The following is a 20,991-nucleotide window of genomic DNA, read 5'->3' as shown; positions in this document are numbered from 1 at the left end:
TTCTCCTGTTCCCTGGATGCTGCCTGACCTGCTGCGCTTTTCCAGCAACACATTTTCAGCTCTGATCTCCAGCATCTGCAGACCTCACTTTCTCCATCAATATTAAACAGCAAAAGAAAAACGATTGAAGTCATTTGATAACTATTCTCTAGTTTGCTCTGTCCAACAGAAGTTTTAAATTGATTTTAAAGCAGTATTTGCAATGTTATTTATTTTCCTCACATCACACATACTTTGCTCTCTTATAATTTGGAGGTCGAACTGGAGGCTGTCAGTCAGATCCCCAATGACAGAAGGGAGCTGGACTGCAACTAATCACAATCAAGAATTTGACAGCTTCAACTGGTCACAGCCAAATCCAGTTAGCTGCATTGCCAGTGATTGCATGGTGAACTTGGCTGCACCCTATCATAACACAGCAAACTCACTACCACTTATCAAACACAACGCCGTGAGCTTAACCACTGTCAGTCACGATCCAGCATCAAGCATGTCATCGAGAAAAATAGGAAATATTTATTTATCACTTTTGAGGTTTTTTTTGACAAAATAATGAAAAGGTTTAGAAGGGATGGGTGAAGTATCTTTTTGTACGTTTGTCCCATCTGTGTGCTGGCAAGCTCAGGTATGTGCTTCTGACCTGTTTGCTGCCTGACCATTGTAATAAACCTTTAGTAGAGTGGGAGCCGACTTCAGTCAAGGAACTGGCTGACATCAGTCTACTGCATTCTGGAATTAAACCATCGTTGGGCAAGTTGTAGGAAGGAAGGGGAGAACAGGGCAGATGGTTGAAGATTGCAAGTAAATGGATAAAGAGCTATAATGAGAGACCATGATCCTTGTATTTACTCAGGGCTGGGTTGAGTATGGGAGTGTGCAGGAGGCTAAAGAAGTGAATTGGATTTGGAATTGGCAATCCAGCAGTGTTTTTTTCCTTGCCATCCTGCAGAAAGTCTACATTAGGGTGCTTTAACATTTTTAACATGTTTCCTGTCAGAGAGCTAGCTCAAATGACAGTTGTTGCAATGAAAAGCGCCTTGGGAATCTCTGCCAAGTAAGGTGAAGATCTGTTGAAATACAGAGGAGTGAACACATTAACTGGTTGATAGCCTTTTGTTCTTAGATCTATTTTGTCAATAGTTCAATATTCGTTTAATTGAAATGAAGAGAAATCAAATAGTTGAAAAAGTGTCATATTGTTTCTCGTACTGCTATTTTAAAGGTCTAATTGACTCTTTTAAAAGACGGTAGTACATTTTATGAATGATTTTTAAAAAAGATTTTTAACATGTTGTTGCTGTAGAGCTTTTTGGTTTTGTGCAGATTTATGCTGTATGAATGGGGTGGTTAGCACTCTGAATAATGTCATGATCAGTTGAAGAATCTGAGTGGGTCTTAGATTGAAGGACCAAGGTGTCGATTCAGTTTGGGTGGAACTAAAAACAGAGAAGGGCATTAAAAAATGGTGGGAATTGATTACAGGTCACCAAAGTGTAGTAGCAATGTTGGGCGCACTGTCAATTGGGAAACTAAAGATGCATGAAATGTGGATAATATAGTGAAATAATGTGTAAGTTTAATTTACATATATTGTGGATAATCCTGATCAGCACTTTAACTGTGGAGGATGTATTTCCGAAGTGTGTATAACATGGGATTCCTGGGTCAGTACATTTAAGAACCAGTTTGGGAATGAGATATTTATATTTAATGTTATGTAATGAGAAAGAGCTAATTAATAGTTTTGCTGTAAATGAGCCTTTGGGAAATAGTAATATAGTTCATTCTGAGATTAGAGTCATAAATCAGAAGAAAGGAAAATATGAGGATGAGGATCTATGGTGGGTTGGGAAAATATGCAAATAGATTTGAAGCAAAAACAGAAACTGCTCAAGTAACTCATCAGGTCTGACAGCATCAGTGGAGAGAAAGCAGATTTAACATTTTCGGTTCTGAACAAGGGTCACTGGATTCGAAATATTGACTCTCCTCTCTCCCCAGATGCAGCGAGACCTGCTGAACTTCCCCAACAATTTCTGTTTTGTTACTGATCTTCAACAACCACAGTTCTTTGTTTTATTGCAGAGCAAAAAGATTTGATAGGAGCAGTTTTGAATATTTAAAACTGTTTTGCATTATCTGCCTGAGGCACAAATACCCAGTGAGAAAGATAAAGTGACCATGGTTGTTTTAAGAGGTTCAAGATTGCATTAGATCAAAGGAAGTGCCTTATAATAAAGTGTATGCTTGAGGAATTGACAAACAATTTCGTACCCAGCAAAAGATATCTGAGAAACGGATGAAGATAAAAGAGCATTTGAATGCAAGTCAGTGATCAATGATCATAAAAATATAGGAAAAAGGAACAGAATTAGCCAATTTAGCCTTTGAACCTGCTTTGCTATTCAATGAGAAGATGGCTGATCTGATTGTAACCTCAAATCTTTATCACCTTTCATTCAGTTGCGTAACAAGAATCTAGCTCTATATCTACCTTAAAAATATTCAAGGATTCTGCTTTCATCATCATTTCAGGAAGAACATTCCAAAGACTCATGACCCCCTCAAAGAATAAAATTTACCTCATTTCTTTTAAATGATGGATCCCTGATTTTTGAACAATGATCCCGGTTATGGATTCTTGCATCCTTTCCGTTTCTACCCTGTCAAGACCCTTCAGGATCTAATCAAATCACCTCTTATTCTGCTAAATTCCAGTGGATGCAAGCCTAGTCTGACTAATGTTTCTCCAAGACAAAGCCCCCATTTCAAGTAGTAGTGTGGTAAACTCATTGCTTCAAATGTATTTGCATCTTTCCTTAAGTCAGGTGTCCAATACTGTGTGCAGTACCTCAGAAGTGTTCTTAACTGTATTCTATATAGCTGAAGAATAATGTCCTCAATCCTCTTCCTCTGTACTTTCCGACCAATCTATATATCATCAGCAAATTTGGCTACCATACCTCTGTCCCTTTACCCAAGTAATTTATATAAATTATAAACATGAAGGTCCCAGCAGCGATCTTTGGGGCATACCAATTATTACACCTTGCCAACCTGTAAAAGATCCACTTTTACCTACTCTTGGTTTCCTGTTAGCCAGCTAGCCAGCTAACCTTGTAACAATGGTATTATGCTATCCTTTATACCATTTATTTTTTGTCATATGGCACTTCAGCAAATGCCTTCTGGAAATTTAAGTGAGCAAGGTGAAATATAAAAGTTTCTTTAGGAATATGGAGAAGGAAAAAAAAATAACTGGGACAAATGTGAAAATTTATAATGTAGACGAGGAAAGTATTGAAGAAATTAAAGTTACATAGGGCTGAATCTACGTTATTTTGGTTGTGTGTTTGTATGTTGAGTTTTTCGAATGAGTTTCTCACCATTCCTTCCCAAATGTGTTCTTTAACTACTACCTGTGCCTGTAGCAGCTGTCATACCCTATTCTATTCCCATCATAACACGCCATTCCTGGAGCAACTTTTCATTGCCTAGATATCTCACGATTAATGAGCATGCTTGTTACAGCACTGCCTTTCAAAAGTCACTGTGTGCTCAGACACGTACAGTTAGTCCAGAACAGTTCTATATGGTCCCCAACACTTGACCCAGACATGTTAGATAAGGGGAGTTTGATGTCTTCGCTTTGTTGGTGGGGACCTGGTGGTTCTGCTGATGGGGTGGCCGGCCTGCTTTGAGATGGCCTCCCAAGTCAGTGCAGTCTTATCCATTTGAAGGAATGCACAGCACTGTCAGAAGAAAGTCAATGAGTTTTTCTGTTCTGACACTATTTTCTCTCCCAGCCTACACTCACTCTACCTCTGAAACACGATCCACCTCTTATCAAGGTTTATGCTTTACCTCTCTACTACAGCATCTTCCACATGAGCTATCTCCCTGCCCAATATCCATCACCATTAACCCTGCATGCTCTTTGTGCTGCCTATTCACTTGCTCTAGACACATCTCCATTTGCATGAAAAATAACAGATGTGCATTCATTTTCATCTCACTTTAATACCTGCCCTCCTCACTCATGCCAGGAGCAAGGCTGAAGGAGTCAAACTACCAAAGACCATCTTACCCATTTTGTGTACATTTCCCTGACTCTAAACATCCTGAGAGGTTGACTGATCGTGACCAAGAGCTGGAGTGTTATTGGAGGTTTCCCTTGACTATGCCAGGAACCTGTGAGGAAAGGTTAATGCCCTAATTTTGACTGAGGACTGCTAACAATCATGACAAGCTTCCTGGCTTTGTACCTGAGCTAAAGAACAAGGCAAGACAGCACTGTGAGCCTGGCATCTCTGCTTGAAGGGGCAGAGCTCAAAAAGACCAGGCTCAGTGAGTGAGTGATATGTCAGCAAGCAAACAGGCCAGAGATACAGCCTGATGCAGTCTACGAGTTTGGGTGTGTGTCCTGCTGCAGCATTGCATAGAAATGATAGTAGCTAGGTGCAGCATTGAAGTGTAGAAGCGAGTGTGTCAGAGACATGCCTTGAGGGTTCATGGATGTTGGCAAATGTGGGATATCAATGTCTGTGGACATGGATGTGTGTGGCCAGTCCCCATGTTGCATGCTCTGAGATGTTCTTGCCTGGTTCGTTATATAGCCCTTTAAGTTAGCAAGTATCTATTCTGACTTCCATGACACAATTTCTCAACATCCAGCCTGTTCAACATGTTTGGTAAGATAGCAAGCTAAATATTAATGAGGTGAGTTGTTGCATTAATATTTAGTTAAGATATAAAACACATTCCCAGAAATATTAGACAACCAAGGGACTTATGAAAATGAGGAACTGAAAGAAATTAATATTAATTAAGAGGTAACACTTGAAAAATTAACTGAATTTAAGGATGATAACTCCCCTGTATGAAATGAGTCATACCCCAGTGTATTGAGAGGAGTGGCAGCAGAGACTGTTGATTCATTAATCACTATCTTTCCAAATTGTATTCTATGGAAGGGCTCCTGCTGACTGGAAAGTAGCAAAGTAACACAACTATTTAAAAAGAGAGGGAAAATGGAGAGCTACAGACCTATTAATTTGATGTCAGTAGCAAGAGATTTGTTAGGATCTATTAAAAAGGATGTGAAAATGGACACTTCGAAAATAATGATAACATTGGACAGTGTCAACATGCATTTATGAAAAGGAAATCATGTTTGAGAACTCTTGCCAGTTTTTTTAGAGGCTGTTATAACACAGATCAAGGAGAACTAATGGAAGTAATGTCATTGAATTTTCAATAGGCTTTTGTTAAGGTCCCATGAAGAAGTGTCCAGGTTCCAACAAAAAGTGAGATGCCAATTTCCTCTTGATTAATATGCTGGTATGGACTAAAAATCGGCAAGCAGGTAGAAAGCTAACAGATAAAATAGTAGAAATAAATAGGACATTCCTATATTTCTGTTTGTTCCTCCAAATGGATAAGACTGCACTGCCTTGGGAAGCAACCTCAAAGCAAGCTGGCATAGTCTGGTGTCGTGGCCTCCACTGATGGTCCTGAGGGAAGAGGAAATCACATTTGTACATCACCCCATCCAGCAGAACCTCCAGGTCCCTGCCAACAAAGTGAGAAGCCAATTTCCCCATATGTTTAATAAACATAGCGCGAGCCCATGGAATTTGGGTTAATATACTCATATGGGCTGAGAATCTGCTAACAGCTAAAAAGCAAATAGTAGGAATAAATGGGTCACTCACAGAATGGCAAGTTGATCTTGGTGTGTTACCTAATGCATCATAATGTACACAGTACACCCCCAGAAGGAGATAATCATTTATATTATTGCCCTTCTGCCAATAACTAACCTGCCCACTCTTATCTGCCTTCCACTGCCCAGCAGAAAATTCACTGAAGATCTAATGCGACTCTTAGTTGTTCACTTCCTTGGGCCTAAGAATTGACTTCTGTCTGACTCGCTCAATTGTATTATGGGGTAACATTCCATATCTTAAGAACAGTGTCAGTCTACATTGCTTCCTCCTTTGCTGTAGTGATACCCATTCCAAATTTTTTAACAAATTAGTAACACTGGGGTATTTTCCATTCTGTTTTTGCAGAATTGTGCAGCGCTTCTTTGGATCATTTCAACCTTTCACCACATAAGGATTACATAAACAACTCACATGCTCCAGGATTGATGAGCAAGTGTTTGGTGAGCTGTTATTTATTTAGCTTTGTTGCAATACCCAAAGATTTATCCTCTGATCTCCAAAGTCCTTGTTTACTTTCGGTGTTGTCTGCTTTTAATGTTTGAATCACTATTGAAGCACGTTTTTATGATAAAGACCCAGGCACGATTGTGTAACTTTTTATGAAGAATTGCCTCCCAATGTTTTAACTCCTTGGTCACTCACAATAGGTTTTTCTTTAGCATGCAGTTATAATATAATGAGTAGGTTCTCAAATTGGCAGGATGTGACCAATGGTGTCCCACAAGGATCTGCGTTAGGGCCCCAATTATTCACATTATTTATTAAAAGAATAGAAGAGTAACAAAAAATCCGGGGACTTTTGAGATGGCATGAACTTAAATACAGCGGATGTCCGAAGAGATTTGGGAGTTCAGATGCATGGATCTTTAAAATGTTATGAATAGTTGAAGAGAATAATCAAGAAAGCTAATGAAATGCTGACCTTTATGTCTCGAAGACTGGAGTATAAGGATGCAGAAGTTATGCTGCATTTATACAAAGCCCTGGTTAGACACTTTGGAGGACTGTGAGCAGATCTAGGCACTGCAACTTAGGAAGGATATATTGGCCTTGGAGGGAATGCTGCATAGATTTACAAGAATGTTGCATGATCATGGGTTAATTTATGAGGAGAGATTATGCAAAAAAGGCATGTTTTCTCAAGAATTTAGAAGATTTAACGGTAATTTAATCAAAATTTGCAAGATATTAATCAGAAATGACAGGGTAGAAAAAGATAAATTATTTCCACTTGTTGGGGATACCAGAACTCAGGGGCGTGATCTCCAAATTCAGGACAGGCAGTCCGGGAGAGATGTCAGGAAGCACTACACATGAAGGATGGTAGATATTTTGAATTCTCTTTCATAAATGGCTACCGGATCAGTAGTTAATTTTAAATCTGAGATGGATAAATATTTGTTAAGCAAAGCTACTCAAGGATACGGGCCAAAGGCAGGTATATGGAGTTAGGCCACAGTTTGGCTATGATGTCATTGAATGGTGTAACAGGCTTGAGGGCCTCCTTCTGTTCCTGAGTTTCCATGGAGATCTTAGTAACCGCAAAGTGGGTCATAAAGAACATTTGGTTGCCGGTTAAAAAGTGTAAGTCTGGTAAAACGTTGTGCAAAAGAGCTTGGGCAGGAAGGTGAGGAATGGCACAGCAAAAGAAGAGAGAGGAGAGAGATAGAGAGAGAAGGCTGGAAGAATCTGAGCCCTGAGAAAAATTAATCTGTATATGTGTCTGGGAATGGGAGGAGGAACAAGGTCAACTTAGACACGAGAAGCTTTTTGAAGAAACCAGAATGGTCTTCTTGAACATAAGAACTTGATATGAGGAAGTAGAGCAATGAGGAAAACGTATCTCCAACCTGCTCCATGTTCTTACTTCCTTCATAGGTGCATGGTTACCATCTTTAGCCATGTGACATTCTGCCTTACGCAAAGTTATAGTATATCACTTTAACCATCGCTTTCTTGGCTTTATCATGAGCTGGCAATTTTGTCAAAAATAAAAGTGCAATGTTTGACTTTCAAATGTGAATCAGATTAGAGTAATCCTATTTATAGAAAAAATCCAACAATTGCAAGCGAGCTGCAGTTTGCAGTTGGTCACTGGTAATTTATTTGTGAAATGCATCCAATTGGTATGAAGACCATTGCAAAATGCACCCAATTAATTTCAATGTCATTGGAATACATATCAAATTGGTTGCATGCATTTGTTTGTTGGGTTCTAACCTATTAATTTGATATATCTGTATTTCCTACTGGTTTAGTGGCAAATTTTGTTGCATATTTGAGTCCAAATGTGCCACCATAGATTGTGTAATGTCAAACATAATATTGAACATGTAGAATCTGATATGTATTTGATAATTATATGAGTGGGAAGTCTATTGCAACTGGATGCATTCCTGTGCTTGTTTTAGAATAAATGCAATCAGCTTGTCAAGTAATATAAGGAGAAATTCAAAGAGATTGCACAGGAAATACATAGCTAAAGAAAATGGTTCAATTATCAATGAGTATATTTCAGCTCATTAAGGATGAGTATGTCTAGCATCCTTTGTGTTATGAGGGATGAGATACATCTGTCAGTTTTTATCAATAAAAATATCCACTACAACAACACACAGAAAATGCTGGTATCTGGGCTATATACTTCTCCACTTAGAGGCCAAGATTAATTGATCCTTGTGACTAAGTTGTGGACTGTATGGATTTTCTATATATTGGTTTGTGAGAGGTTTGCTAATATGATTTTAAGCATTAACAGTATATTATATGCATATATTTTGGATGCTTTTTACAAGGCTTCAAAGTAAATGCAAGAGATTGCTAACTGGCAGGATGGTTATTTTACTTTGTTTGAGAAATTATTTCAGTGCAACTTGTTCATGCAGACATGAAATTAGTGAAGCAAGATACACATGTCATCCATCAGATTTATTAACTTAAAAGTACTTCATAATTTATGTTGTGTGGCTCTATCAAATAAAATCTATAAGTTTACATTTCACTAGAAACAGTGGGTAGATTTTATGGACCCTGGGGTAGAATGGAAGCATTGGGAAGGGTGGTGTTATTTTTTTGGGGGTGTAGGTGAGTGAGTCTGTTGTAAAGCTGAATGTGTTATAGGCATTCTTACCATTACCTCCCCACCTTGCTCCATTGTAGAGGGGGCACAGGGCAAAGGAAGCATTGGAGCACTTCCTGCTGCTGCTGGGATTTAACTTAAAGCAGAAAATGCCCATGCTATTTATACAGCCTGACAGCTTTTGCTACTTAGGGGGGTGACCAGGCAAGTGGGGTGCCTCATTTATTGACCCCTGTTCCCATTAAAAGTCCCTCCGAGATCTTATCGTTTCCACTAATCCTATCCCCTGCCCGAGCCATCACCATCTTTCACTGCATTTTTGATGCTCCTCCCAACCCCCTAGCCCAGGTAATATCTCAATTATATAAAACAAAAGGGACTACTGAAGTATAAAATCTTATTGGATTCTGCAAATCATATTAAAATGTCTTAAGTGCTTGAAAGTCTTGCAGCTTTGTACTGCAGAGAATTATTTTAAAACATTGCAGTGATCCAGCCTCTTGGAGACTTTTTGAATAAATATTCTAAAGAGTAATTTACTTAAAGGGGTTATGTCATCGCTTACTAACTACTTTTGTTCTATTTTGTGACTCCTTGCTCCTTTAATTCCTTGATGTCTAATAGCTGCTTAGAACTCATTTCAGTAGGTCACTGACAAGTGCTTGGGTTTACACTGTGCCAGTGAAGATGAGTGCTCATGTGAGAGATTGCTTTCTGACACCACAGGAAATTGCACACTCCTTGATCCTGCATGAGGATCATTTTAGGAATTAAAGTAAGATACAAACCATCTCACTTTATTTAAAAGAGAGAACTTTATTATGGTTTACAGTGTGATTAGAGAATGTGTAGGATAACTGAAGCTTTGTCCCTCTGCGTTGGTTTCATCTTGCTATCTATTGTCATGCTACAGCTTGGAAATGACTGAATGATGTTATCACGCAACAGATTTGTATCAGATTTCTAGCTGCATATTCTAAATAAAGTAAACCAGTAATGCCTTGATCAACACAACAAAGTAAGAACTGATACATGAGCATATTAAGTCTTGGTATGACAATAATTTCCAGTTTCATGATTATTGCTTTAAGTGAAAATTGTTGCAATGTGTAATGTTAAACCACTAAAGCTGATTTCAGTTTGGCTGCATTACCTCCACTTAGATTCTCCCAAGTAGCTGATGTTGAAATGTTGATTCAAAATCCAATATGCATGAACAAACTCAAAACAGATACTGCGTCGGTCCTGAGTCTGCTTTGTGCTGATAAGCGTGCTGAATAGTTGGTCTTCCAAAACTCAGAGAGCTTGAAAATCTTAGTGGAAATGCCAGGAAAGAATGCAGTCTCCATGAAATCTGAGAGGTGAAAGTTATGAAAACCTTATCACGCAACATCAGTTGTTGGAATCCTATACAAACTACTGTAGAATTGACATTTATAGAATATCTAACTGAAGTTTCGAAGTCTGATTTCACACCTAAAACACCAATTTATTTGTGCCTGTTTTCAAGATAATCTCCTTCCATCATAATAGTTGAGTAATCTGCCAATTTCTTTTCATTAATATTTGTGCGAAAAATAAAGTCACCTTAATTTTTCCAATGGACTTCAATTTCCTGGCTACAAACTGGACCATTGTGATGTAGATTACACTAAACATATTAGTATGGAACCTAGTCACATGAAAGAAAATATTTTGTGCATGTCAAGTTATTCCAACAAAGAAGATAGATTCTGCAATATTTTATGACATACTTTGGATAAATGCAATAAAATTGCTGCAATAAGATGTGACTTAAAATGATCTTAGTAATGTCTGGAACCATTGCAGCTTTCATAACTGCCGCTACCATTTTAATCTTTACACTTATGCATGGTAAGGGCTGAAATGGCTGATGATAACAGCAAATCTGTGACTTGTTCACTTTCCTCAAACTTGTTGTTGTCTCTTTAGTGTTACTTTGAACTCAGTAAACTGCACTGTGCCCATAACCTCCTGTCCTCACTTACTTCTCCTGCTGCTTTTTTCCCCCTTTGGCTTGCTTTGCTGTGGCAATGAAATTACATCTGAACGCAAAACACTAAGGAAAACCCAGATGAGCAGATATGTTGAAGTGAAAGAAATGCTGATGAGAAATCAAGAAGTTTGATACCGTTGCTTGCATATCACAAATCCCCTGAGAGAATGGGTGGAATCTTACAAGCTAAAAGCAGGCAAGTTGGGTGTGGGTGGTGTTTGGGTGTTTCAAAGCATTCAAAGGCTAAATTCTGGCAGCTGGTTAGCCTTTTAACTGATATCGGGCCAGATTTTCAGTGAGGCAGGTTAACTGAGGAGCCCTTCAAAGATGGCAGCAGGGCCCACACACTCACTCCCTACCTGGCCAGCTCCACTGCGGAGATAGATATGGCCCGCTCCTCTGGCCTGTTCCTCTGCAACTTACATGGAATCACACCAGGATTTTAAGTTTTGTGGTTGACAGTGTCCCAGTGCATTAGTGTACATGATGCGAGGTAGGTCCAAAAGGCCCTTTTAATACCAATGTATGACACTTTTCCAACCCTTCCAATCCCATGTCCCCCGATGTCCCTATTAAATATATGTCTCCCAAAGATCTCCCATGATCTCTTGTGTCCCCCTCCATCCAGAATACATTGAAAAGAAGCAATGAATACTGTAGTGGCCTGTTGGATGTAAAAAAGGAAGGTGATTCGGTCATAATGTTTCACTGTTTCACTGCAGCACAATCTAAGTGCCAACTATCCAGATCCTTTAATGTTTCAGTGCTGTATATGAAACGTCAAAGGACCTGGAACTGCTTAAGTTTATATCCATGATTTGGAGATGCAGGGTTGGACTGGGATGGACAAAGTTAAAAATCACACAACATCAGGTTATAGTCCAACAAGTTTATTTGGAAGTACCAGCTTTCGGAGTGCTGCTCATTCATCAGATCACTTAGTCAGGAGCTACCTGACGAAGGAGCAGCGCTCTAAAAGCTAGTGCTTCCAGATAAACCTGTTAGACTATAACCTGATGTTGTGAGATTTTTAACTTTAAGCTTGTACCAACAAATGTGTAATTGATAGTGGAGATCCGATAGCTCGAGCCTTCAGTCAGGCTGTGGCTGAGGTGTTTCAGTTCTCTAATGGTTTTCTGGGATCTCAGCTGAATCTTATTGCAATTCAAACTGGTTGGATATGCTGCGACACCCCTCCAAAGCAGCTGGGACTTTAGCATGGACTTTCTAGCCCAGGGGTAGGGGCATAACCGCTGCACTACAAGACCCTTGTTCATCAGAGACTGAGGGGTGACCTTGTAGCAGTTTATAAAATCATGAGATGTATGGATAGGATATATAAGCAAAGTCTTTTCCCTGGGGTGGGAGAGTTCAGAACTAGAGGGCACTGGTTTAGGTTGAGAGGGGAATGTTATAAAAGGGACCTAAAGGGCAGTATTTTCACAAAGAGGGTGGTGCATGTATGGAATGAGCTGCTAGAGGAAGTGGTGGAGGCTGGTATAATTACAACATTTAAAAGGCATCTGGATGGGTATATGAATAGGAAGGGGTTGGAGGGATATGGGCGAAGTGTTGGTAAATGGGACTAGATTAGGTTGGGATATCTGGTTGACATGGACGAGTTGGACTGTTGGGACTGTTTCCATGCTGTACATCTCTATGACCCTAAGTTTGATAGCATTCTTGATTGAGACTCGAATCAACAATGAGCAATTTGAAACTGTGCACCCAAACTTGATGGATGGCTGTGGTTGTCTAATCGCTGCTGTTAAATTCAGACTGTTTGTTTACATTAGGTTAAATAGTTTCAAAGTGAGTTTCAGGTACTTGCAGTTTAAAGGGTCTGGCTGATTAGTACTTTTATTGGGTTGCATTGAATGGAGTTTTCATCAACATAGTGAAAAATAACGAATGACTGAGATTTTAAAATGTTTTTTTTAACTCATTGCTGTGGTTCATATTATAGTGAGTGAATGGACATTCATGTGCCAAATCTTGGCATGAGGAGCCAAGTGTTTTCCTTGGGATGTGTTAAGACGGACCCGCGGGGTCCCGTCTTTGCGTGTTCTTTCGGAAGGAGAGACTCACACTGGCAACTATGGTTAGACGCAGACAGCAGTTTATTCACAGAATCTTAACTGGTACAACGAATCTACAAGCATGCATTAGTTGGAGAAGGCGTTCTTTCTTCTCGTTCAAACTTGACACAATTATACTTCGCGCTGCCTGGAGTCCCCGGTCAGTTCGCCTTCCCCATTGGTCCATTCATCTGCGCACGCTGGGGATCCGTCCTCCTATTGGCCGCATCGAAGTGCCTGTCCAGCTCCTGCTGTGCTTGACAATGGCTCAGCCATCCCCGGGAGCGGTTCCGATCCCGTATTCAATAGTTCATTGTTTCAAGGAATTACTATGCGTCTGACAGGCTACCCATTTTCAATAGTTTCAGTTTAACTAAATTGACAATTACACTTATCAACTTTAGACTTAAATAGAGCCATTCACACTCACTAGTTACAGGTTCCGATAGAGCAATTCACACTTGTCTAACAGTTACAGATTCCGATCGGTTTCTTTATTAATCCCGAGTTTCGATGGGGTAAATGATACTGGCTGGTATTTACAGGCTCCAAGATTTAATTAACACTATGCATATCCCTTACAAGCTCCAGCTAGGTAGTCATGCAGTCGCCAGCAGCAGCTCGCTTGGCTGTTGTTAACCATTTCAGGGCTAGAAGTGCCACCCTCCCTAACCCTACATTAAACACCCCAGTGAAATCTCCCCAACAGATGGCATGGAAAAATGAGGGACCATGTGGAGCTGGAATTGGGAGTGTACCTTTGCAGTGGGACAGCAGGAGTATTGTTTGGGTGACATGGGGTGGGTGAGAGGTGCGAGGAGTAAGGGCTGCAGGGCCTTTCTGTGTTTTTCTTTGAGGCTGAGAGGAAAGCCCACAGCACCACAGTCTGCCTTCTCAGCCAGCAGCTCCTGCCTCCTTACACTCTCCGGCGTCACTTGGCCCATTTTCAAGCAGCCCTGCACTTTTGCCAGTGAGGGGTCCTGCCACTAGAGGCAGGGTTTTCCAAGGCAGGTACGCAATCCTGACTTCTGTTACCTGCCTCAAGAGTTAAAAGTCCGGCCCTATTTCTGTGTATCGTATTTGTGTCCTCCGTTGAAAAATCAGCCTTGGGCTTTGTCCAGATTTGAAGATCTGTAAAATAATTGTATTAGACCAGAAAACATGCAAATAATTAAGTGAGGTGACCTGCTGCCAATGTAGAATGAAGGTCATGAGTTCATGGAGAAAGACTTTACATCAAATAGTCCCTGGTTAAAAAGTAAGAATCTTTTTTCAAAGGACTGTGTGGTGACTTGAAAAGCAAAGCTATCTGATATTGTTTATGTTTTTAAATCATAAAAGACTAAAAACTTGTTTATTTTGGATGTAGAAGTCATGATTTGGGGCCTGCTTAACATCTGATCCAGTTGAGGTAAACAACACACTAACTTCATGCTGCCTCCCGCTTGCCAGGTTTTATCTTTTAGTGAGGTGTGATCCATGCTGCTAGCTGCCTACGTTTGACATGTTCTTTGTTAATCTCAGGTAATTCAGCCAATGCTCCTGGTAGAGAAAAATCCTGGTGGGTGAGTTTTTTTCTAGCAGACCACTCTTCCTCCACCCTCTAAACAGTGCTTCCCTTCTCTGCACCTAGTCTGAAGGTGAGATGTTGTTCCTCCAGTTTGTGCTGTGATTCATTGGAACACTGCAGCATGCCAAGGACAGAATGTCGGCATGTGAGCAGGACGCTGTGTTAAAATAATGCTTAGTGCAGGCATACACTGGACCTGCACTGACCAATTTCAAAATATGCATCAAAACTGCCAGATCAACTTTTTAACAAAACAAACTGCTCATGTTGTTAAATTCCTACTGATGCTCTTCTCAGGATGGGTTACGATGAGGGTTATTTTGGAACTGGATAGAAGTATCATTTTCTGACTTCCCTGCTTCTTTAGCTCCAGCACAAGCAGCTTAAAGTAGTCCAACATCACAACCAAGATAGCAATTACATGTTCATGTTGGTCTTTTATTTGCATCTCAAAATAAGAAGTTGTAATTAAAGTCTTCATAATAAAACATTTGTGAAGTAAATTTTCTTCTTCAGTCTAGTTGTACTTTGTTAGATACCTCCATGCACAATTTGCAGTTCAAACGCTCTCCTTTGTCAAAATTTCTCTCCAATTTTCCCTTCACACGAGTAGAGACAGGCAGTAACACCAGAATCTGCCTCTTACCAAGTGTGATTGCGGATGCCTAGACATTAGTTTTGTTGTGAAAGTACAGTGATTAATGAAAATGTACATTTTCTTAAAATTTTGAGCCCTTGATTCAGGTCTGTAGTTGAGGAAAAGTGTTGGGAATTTCCATACTAATTCGTGAGCCAACAATTTCCTGATGATTGATTAAAATGAGTGCACAAGGGTGACAAAAAGTTACCCCAGGTTGTCAATTTTGACGACAATTAAAGGATTCTGGGTAATCCAAGATGGAGGTTGGGAAAAAATTGCAGCTATAGCAGTGCTCCTTTTTTGAGGTAATTTAGGTGTTGGAGGTGAGTTCATCAAAGTCCAGGAGCAGCAATTATTGTTTTATAAGCTGTTGCATTGTTTTAGAACTTTGGGTGAAAAAAGATCAATACAATGGCACTTTTAAAAGGAGGAAGACAGACAAAAGCTAGCAGCCACATGGTCAGTGAGGGAAATGGAGTGAAAGAAACTGACACTGCTAACTGATACAGCAGTGAATCTACGCAGTTACTGCCTATGCTGTTTGTGTTCATGTATCTATCATGTATCTCGGAGTGTGTCTAGGAAACAACACACTCCAGTACACCAGAACTGCAAAAAGAGGAAGAAGAACACCTCTACAATGTATTCGCCAAAAACGGATACCCCCGCAATTTCATAAAAGATGCCCTAAGGGAAAGACAACGGAACGAGGACATGCCACAACCTAAAGGCCGAGCCACGTTACCATACATCAAGAACATTTCTGAACTGACAGCCAGACTACTAGACACGACCAGCTATCCTTAGTAGCCACACACTCAGATGACAAGCAACATGATTTCTACTGGGACAACACTACTGTTATAGGACAAGCCAAGCAGAGAACAGCCAGGGAATTCCTAGAGGCATGGCACTCATTCACAGATTCTATTAACAAACACATCAACCTGGACCCAATATATTGGCCACTGCAGCAGACAGCTGGAACTGGCAACTGGAAGTGCAGAGACAAACCACTATAAATGCCGGAGGAAACAACACAGAAGTGCTTCACAGGAGGCTCCCAAGCACTGAGGATGTCACCTAGACAGGGGACGAAACGTCTGCAACACAAATTCCCAGCTTGGCGAACAGAACCACAACAACGAGCACCCGAGCTACAAATCTTCTCACAAACTTTGAACTTCAGTAAGGTGTTCAATAAGGTTCCTCATGGGAGACTAGTTAGCAAGGTCAGATCTCATGGAATACAGGGAGAACTAGCTATTTGGATACAGAACTGGCTCGAAGGTAGACCACAGAGGGTGGTGGTGGTGGGTTGCTTATCAGACTGGAGGCTTATCGGACTGACCAGTGGTGTGCCACAAGAATCAGTGCTGGGACCACTGCTTTTTGTCATTTATATTAATGATTTGGATGTGATCATAGGAGGTATGGTTAGGGAGTTTGCAGATGACACCAAAATTAGAGGTGTAGTGGACAGTGAAGAAAGTTACGTCAGAGTACAATGGTATCTTGATCAGATGAGCCAGTGGGCTGATTAGTGGAAGATGGAGTTTAATTTAGATAGACGTGAGGTGCTGCATTTTGGAAAAGCAAATCAGAGCAGGACTTAAACACCTTAATGATAATGAAGGGTTCCTGCCCAAAACCTCGATTCTTCCTGTTCCTTGGATGCTGCCTGACCTGCTGTGCTTTTCCAGCACCACTCTAATCTTGACTTAATGGTAAGGACCTGGGGTGTGTTGCTGAATAAAGAGGAGAAAGTGAGGTCTGCAGATGCTGGAGATCAAAGTTGAAACTTTATTGCTGGAACAGCACAGCAGGTCAGGAATTCCTGAAGAAGGGCCTGTGCCCGAAACGTCGAATCTCCTGTTCCCTGGATGCTGCCTGACCTGCTGTGCTGTTCCAGCAATAAAGTTTCAACTGCTGAATAAAGAGACTTTGGAGTGCAGGTTCATAGCTCCTTGAAAATAGAATGACAGGTAGATAGGATAGTGAAGTATGCTTTATTTTATTATTGGTCAGAGTATTGAGTACAGGAGTTGGGAGATCATGTTATGGCTGTACAGGACATTGGTTAGGCCACTTTTGGAATACTGCATGCAATTCTGGTCTCCTTCCTATTGGAAGGATGTTGTGAAACTTGAAAGGGTTCAGAAAAGATTTACAAGGATGTTGCCAGGGTTGGAGGATTTGAGCTATAGTAAGACATTGAATAGACTGGGGCTATTTTCTCTGGAGTGTCAGAGGCTGGAGTATCAGAGTTTATAAAATCATGATAAATGATCAGATAAATAAACAAGGTCTTTTCCATGGGATAGGGGAGTCCCAACCAGAGGGCATAGGTTTAGTGTGAGAGGGGAAAGATTTAAAAAGGACCTAAGGGGCAACTTTTTCACAGACATTGATGCGTGTATGGAATGAGCTGCCAGAGAAAGTGGTGGAGGCTGATACAATTACAGCATTTAAAAGGTATCTGGATGGGTATATGAATAGGAGGGGCTTAGAGGGATATGGGCCAAGTGCTAGCAAATGGGACTAGATTTATTAGGATATCTGGATGATTTGGACCGAAGGGTTTGTTTCTGTGCCGTACATCTCTATGACTCAGTGATATTATAAATTTAACATAATTTTTTGCGGTATGACAAAGTGACTATTTTCTCATTAAAATAATATATTGGCATCCTCAAAAGTAAAGTGGTTTCTGTTGCAGTTAGAATGCACTACTTTGTACATGTTTACTGTAGGAAATCTGCTTTTAAATCCGTCTCAATGATGCTGAATGAAGGTCAGATTTCATTGGAAATGTTGGTCGTCAGAGTCCAGATTTAATAAACTGGAGGAAGAAGTTCAAAAGTGCAAAATATTAGTCATATCAGTTTGGTTCTTTAAGTATATAGACCATGATGTTTTGATCCAATTTGATCCATTATCCTTCGTATTAAATGGGGAAATTATTGATGTGAATTGCTGTCCAATCTTAAATTTTATAAAGGGAGGCAGTCATATTTCTACATAGCATCTATTTTGAATTCTTTGTTCGTCAGCTACATACTTTCAAAGTACTTGGTTAGAGGATTCCTCTCGACAGTCTATTTAAAATTTATTTTTTAGTGAGACAGCATTCAGTGCATTCTGCTCTTACTTCTGGAACTCATATCTGAAGGTAAACCCATACTTGTCACATGCAGATAAACTCTTGCTGTTACTTTTCATGGGGATCTGAACTTTGTTAAAGGAGCTAAGTTTCTTATCAGGATCAATTGTACAGTGAGTAATTATTCAAATGCTACCCGAGATTACTCAGAGGGAAAATTCAGCTTGGGTCAATTTGCTGTGAGCTTGTTTTGTGTTGCTGATATTGACACCTCATTGTGTTTTCCTTTCCCTATGCTGATACAGATTGGTACTGTGACATCTTTTATTTTGAAATATGTTTTTGATGATACTTTTAGGGCAATGTGGAGTAACGTGGCAGCAGCATTATCCCTTGAAATTGTTACTACTATAGGGAAAAAAAGACATTATTAATCTCCAATAGATTTATTACAGAGAACATTAAAAGGACAAAGATGAACAACCATGTGTAATACTTCTTTAATAATATTTGCCTTTTTGAAAAATAAATCCCCTCATACTTGTCATATCACAGTACCAGGGAACAGGTCCATTCTCGTTATGCTCTATAAGGTTAATTGTATTTTGAACCAATAGAGTCATTATATCTTCTGGGAGAAATTCCGTTGTTGCTTTGCACAATTTGATCTTCCAGTCCATTTTTAATAACACTACAAGTTACGTTAACTCTAATTTTACAAAAGTGCTTTATTGCAGTTGGTGATAATTAGAAATAAAAGTAGAAAATGCTGTAAATATTCAATGGGCAACATTTTTAGTGAGAGAAATGGTTCATATTTCAGATTGTGAGACTCCATCACAACTGGAAAATGCTGATTACGGAACAGGTTTTAAGCAATTACAGAGGCAATGAACATGAAAATAAAACAAAAGGGAAGGTCTGTGATTAGTTTAGAAAATAGGAGTAATTAAATTCCAGTAATGACAGTGCAGTGCAAAAAGAGATAGTAATGGGACTGGTAAAGAAACAGAAGAGAGGTCTAGAGGAGATGAACTGACAAAATCAAAATTATTACCAGCAATTGTTGTCTGAAAAGTGCAAGTGGGCGTGATTTGTGCTATATTCGATAAAATACTCTGTCTTTTATAATGGTTTATTTGGTAAGTAATTAAACCAGCAAACAGTACTTTTTAAAAAGAATAAATATACAATTACTTACACTGCAAAATACAGCAAAACCCTCAAGAAATGTCTCTAACTGTACAATGCAGGAACATTTTGAATAAAGGTTCATTAATTTTCAGAGAAAAACTTTGGTCAGTACAGACCATCTGTCAGAACCATTCTGACAAAGGGTTATTAAATTAAATGCAGATTGACATGCTGTGCATTGCTTTAAACAGCTGGGTTATCACTTCACTTTCACTTAGCTTTTGTGAATGAGAAGTAGAAAAATGGGATGAAGTCTTTGGATCATTAAGGAGAACTGCATCTAGTGTTAAAGCTGTGAAAAAGGCTGTGTAGTCAGCAGTTGCAGTTCTACAATTGGCCTATTGTCCTTGACTGTCGAAAAATTCTCCAGGGTTCCTATTCTTGATTATTGAAAAATGAGGATGTTATTTTTAAATTTGGGTTCTTGGGAAATGGGTAATACTAATAATCCAGTTTACATCACGCGGCATATTAGGAGTCAGCTACAGAGTGAAAAACTGGAATCACGTAGACCAGTCTGGTAAGGCTGACAGATTATCTTTTCTGTCAGATATTAGTGAACTAGTTGCATTTCAGCCCATAACATGTTTATAAAAAAACAGGATTTGGTTTGATGTACTCCATTGTTGTTGTTCTTCTTGCATTCCCTGGCCAAAAACAAGTCTCGCCCACAAAACTATGTTAGACAAGAAGACCAGTCCAGGATCCTCCCCAATCAGGACAGTGATCAAAACACAATTTGATCCACACAGCTTTATCTAGCCAAATGAAACAAAGAGATCCCAGGGAGTCCAAGTTACTGCAGCAACACATACTTTACACGTGTATTGTAGCCTGAAGCTGTGTATAGTGATGGCAGCTGGAGGCTCCAACTTTTATTCCATAGAATCACAGAATCCATAAAGTTTGGAAGCAGGCCATTCGACCCATTGAATCCAAACTGACCCTCTGAATAGCATCCCACCCAGACCCACCCTCCTTACCCTATTCCTGTAACGCTACATCTCCCATGGCTAATCCAACCAGCATTTGGGCAATTTAGCATGACCGATCTACCTAATCTGCGCATCTTTGGACTGTGGCAGGAAACCCGGAGGGAGCCCATGCAGACACCAGGAGAATTCTCTGGCAATGTGAGGCAGCAGTGCTGCTACTGAGCCACCATGTTCATCACATGGTTGAAGAGAAATGTCTCCTGTTGTTAGTGAGTTTTGAGATCAGAGCTTGCAACTTAAGGATGCTCCTTCTGCACCTCCAAACTTACACTCCACTGTTAAGTATCATAAAAATATTCATTGTTGACAATACACATGTAGAATGTTCATTTGATTCATGCCTGAGAAAGTTGTTGAAATCCATAGAGTATTTTATATTCTCAACAATGCAAGTATACAAGTAAATCTGACAGCACTAATAGAGTCATAGAGATGTACAGCACGGAAACAAACCCTTCGGTCCAACCCATCCATGCCGACCAGATATCCCAACGCAATCTAGTCCCACCTGCCAGCACCCGGCCCATATCCCTCCAAACCCTTCCTATTCATATACCATCCAAATGCCTCTTAAATGTTGCAATTG

General features: G+C 39.9%; 1 protein-coding gene across 6 annotated transcripts in view; it reads left to right on the top strand.

The window, feature by feature from the left end:
• Positions 1–20,991, top strand: part of LOC122553234 (bifunctional heparan sulfate N-deacetylase/N-sulfotransferase 4-like) — an 879,937-nt gene that overhangs the window by 415,932 nt on the left and 443,014 nt on the right. For all 6 annotated transcript variants that reach the window (XM_043696825.1, XM_043696838.1, XM_043696832.1 and 3 more), the window contains one exon: positions 6,075–6,169. The gene's annotated coding sequence lies outside the window, so the exon portion shown is untranslated. The remainder of the gene's footprint in view (positions 1–6,074; positions 6,170–20,991) is intronic.

This window comes from Chiloscyllium plagiosum, chromosome 1 (assembly GCF_004010195.1).
Source record: "Chiloscyllium plagiosum isolate BGI_BamShark_2017 chromosome 1, ASM401019v2, whole genome shotgun sequence".
NCBI lineage: Eukaryota > Metazoa > Chordata > Chondrichthyes > Orectolobiformes > Hemiscylliidae > Chiloscyllium > Chiloscyllium plagiosum.
Note: the sequence above shows the minus strand (reverse complement) of the source record. Positions and strands in the feature narration are given on the sequence as shown.